At 35.5% G+C, this 3,623-nt stretch overlaps 1 protein-coding gene across 1 annotated transcript in view; it reads right to left on the bottom strand.

Annotated features, from left to right (window-relative positions):
* Positions 1-892: 892 nt before the first annotated feature.
* plat (plasminogen activator, tissue) overlaps positions 893-3,623 on the bottom strand; it is a 48,273-nt gene continuing 45,542 nt past the window's right edge. Inside the window, exon 15 of the mRNA XM_056464171.1 lies at positions 893-3,623. This exon is cut by the window's right edge and continues 1,789 nt beyond it. The gene's annotated coding sequence lies outside the window, so the exon portion shown is untranslated.

Raw genomic sequence — 3,623 nt, 5'->3', positions numbered from 1 at the left:
GACCGCAGCTTTAGTCATTCATAGTGTTTTAATGCCTAAAGGACTGTTCACACTATAGACTATAAATATAAATATAATGATGATATATTTGTGTCCACACCAGCAAATGATTACGATCTGCTTATTTTTAGTTCGTTTTGTGCATTACACCACTGTAACCAGCAGATGTCCTCAGTGTGCTGCATTTCTGATGCATCTGACCAGTGAATCCAGCTCATGTAATTTATCTAATAGTGCTGTTTTACTATTGGCTAGAGCTGAAATAAACACTGATTGCATTGACTTAAGTTTTTTGCATAAGATTGCAAGAAGGAAAAGCAGCCAATCAGAACATTTACAGAATTCAAACAATTACTTTAATATTTAAAGGAGCACAGTGACAACTTACAATTAATCTCAATAGTTTATAACAATTCTTTAATTAAAAAGTATGATAAAGTCCCCATAAAGAAATTAAAATATGGCAATATATGCAAATGAGATATGAAACATATTTAACATGTTTGGGTTTTACAGATATAAAAATACACATACACAAATATTCAACATATATTTTTATATACTGCAAAAATGATAGCTTTAAAGTTTAAATATTCCTTTCATTAATTATAATTACACATATGCCCATATATGTTTAAATATAGGAACTATTTTTTATATACAGTATAAGTATATTTGGATATATATTAGATTTCTCTATGGGACCCAAAACAGATAATTAATCACCAAACAGTTTATTGCATAATCAGAATAATTTCTTTATTCAGGTAAATTTCCTAATCTTGTCAGCCCTTATTTTCCAGTTCATCCTTGAAAAGTGACTTTAAAACAATCCACATTGTAAAAGTGCCATAAAATAAAGATGATTTGACTTTAATTTAAGCAAAGAGGATTTTTTGGATTGAAATGACTTTTATTTTGCAACTGTTTCTCACTCATTCACATTCAGACACTGTAACTTCACTAAACATCTCAACTCAAAACTAATACAGGAAGACAAAACTCATTTAATTTCATTTTTTTAATATAAAAAGCCAGGCAAAAAATAATGTACAAGCATTTACTGTATAAAAAAGACAATAATTTAGCACTAGCTGACTGTTCAAGTCTATAAAAGTTTATAAAAGGTATGTTAAATACTTAAATATTAACTTAATATGCATCCCGACGTCTAAATTCCATAATAACTTTAGATTTGGGTTGATCTGCAGTCACCCATCCAGTTAACAAGAAATATTAAATACAGTCCAATGAGTCTGTTAGCATGAAAACAAACGTTTCTCTGACCCAGCAGAAGTTTAGAAAACTCCACCATTATTACAAGTAATCCTCATTACAACATTGTATAAAAGCATCACGCAACATTCAAAAGTGGCATCACTTATGTACTATTTAAAAGCAAAAGCCAAATGCCTCGAAATCTGTTATTCTAAACAGGGCTGCACAATATATCAGAAAAACGATAGCAAAAGTAAATAATAATAGTAAAAATTATAGTATATGCAATATCTGTATCGCAAAGTGGTGCAATTAAATAAATTGATTTTATGTGGCATCCATTTGTTTGTTACATGCATAGATTGTTTATCCAAATTTGACCAATCAGATGGGCTGTACTATCTTTAGACCCACTTCCACAGTCATCGATGCTATGTCACAAGGAATACTATTGTAATACACATCAACATCATTGCATATTTTCGCAGTATCGTGTATTCATTTTGAATGGTAATATGCAAAATGCCATGCTATCCTCTTAAGTCAAGTCGTGACGTATCGGTGACGTATGGAATACTGTTTCTGGGTCCAAGCCGCTAATCATTTGATATGAGAACATATTAGTTTATGTCCACTTTTTAGTCACAACACATATTAAAGTGAATTTTATATAACATCATGGTGTACACAACAGTCTCTAGACTTGCTGCATCACAAATACCAAAATTTTAACAATTTATAAAAAATGAATCACTTTCTGATCATCGTCACAATAGGTGTGATTATATATATTGCAAACATGATTTTCCAAAGTATTTCATAGCTTTGTAAACGTTTACTATTACCATTTGATGAGTCTCCCCATACAGTTTGATATAGCGCTTGGACCCGGAAGCCACTTTGCGTGATGTCACACTTAACAAGTGGATATGTTTAATGTCAATGTATTATCAGCCTGATCTTACGAGAAAACAACTACTTTACATTTGGTCAATTTACTGGCTAATTTATACAAATTTATACGAATTCATTATACGAAAATTCATATGAAGTAGCCACTAAATTAAAAAGTTACGAATTGCCATAATATTGTTGGTATTTCTGTTTTTGTGGCTAATTTATACATATTTATACGAGTTCAGTCATGTGAAAATGTAAGATTATTTTAAAAAGAGGTGTGGCACCAAACCCCGCCCCTAAACCAAGTCGTCATTGGGAGATGAGCAATTCGTACTAGTTTACAGGAATAAAATCATACAAATTCAAACAAATTAGCCACTAAATCAAAAAGTTACGAATTGCAGTAATATTGTTGGTATTTCTGTTTTTGTGGCTAATTTATACAAATTTATACGAGTTCAGTCGTGCGAAAATGTAAGATTATTTTAAACTGAGACTGCCCTGCTCTCGGTCGTGGAGGATCTCAGACTGGCTAAAGCAGACTCTAAATCATCTGTCCTCATCTTGCTGGATTTATCAGCTGCTTTTGACACTGTAAACCACCAGATCCTGCTATCTACGCTTGAGTCACTGGGCGTCGCAGGCACTGTTATTCAATGGTTCAGTTCCTACCTCTCAGACAGGTCATTCAGGGTGTCGTGGAGGGGAGAGGTGTCCAACCTACAGCATCTAAACACTGGGGTACCTCAGGGCTCTGTGCTTGGACCACTTCTCTTCTCTATCTACACGGCATCTTTAGGAACAGTCATCCAGAAACATGGTTTTTCCTACCACTGCTATGCTGATGACACCCAGCTATACCTCTCTTTCCACCCTGATGATCCCTCGGTTCCAGCTCGCATTTCAGCCTGCCTGTCAGACATTTCACTCTGGATGAAAGATCATCATCTCCAGCTTAACCTCATGAAAACGGAAATGCTTGAAGTTTCTGCCAACCCGACTCTTCACCATAACTTTTCAATCCAGATGGACGGAGCAACCATCACTGCATCCAAAATGGTAAAAAGCCTTGGAGTTACGATTGATGACCAACTGAACGTCTCTGACCACATTTCTAGAACTGCTCGATCTTGCAGATTCGCACTCTACAACATCAGAAAGATCCGACCCTTCCTATCTGAACATACAGCTCAACTCATTGTTCAAGCTCTTGTTCTCTCCAAACTGGATTATTGCAACTCTCTGCTAGCCGGGCTACCAGCTAGTTCTATCAAACCTCTTCAGCTGCTTCAGAACGCAGCAGCACGAGTGGTCTTTGATGAACCCAAAAGAGCACATGTCACTCCACTACTCACCCGTTTGCACTGGCTGCCAGTTGCTGCTCGAATCAAATTCAAAGCTCTGATGTTTGCTTACAAAGTGACCTCTAGCTGTGCTCCTTCGTATCTGATCTCACTTCTGCAGATATATGTGCCCTCCAGAAACTTGCGTTCTGTGAATGAACG

Source organism: Danio aesculapii, chromosome 8 (assembly GCF_903798145.1).
Source record: "Danio aesculapii chromosome 8, fDanAes4.1, whole genome shotgun sequence".
Classification (NCBI taxonomy): domain Eukaryota; kingdom Metazoa; phylum Chordata; class Actinopteri; order Cypriniformes; family Danionidae; genus Danio; species Danio aesculapii.
This window is presented reverse-complemented; position numbering and strand designations above follow the sequence as displayed.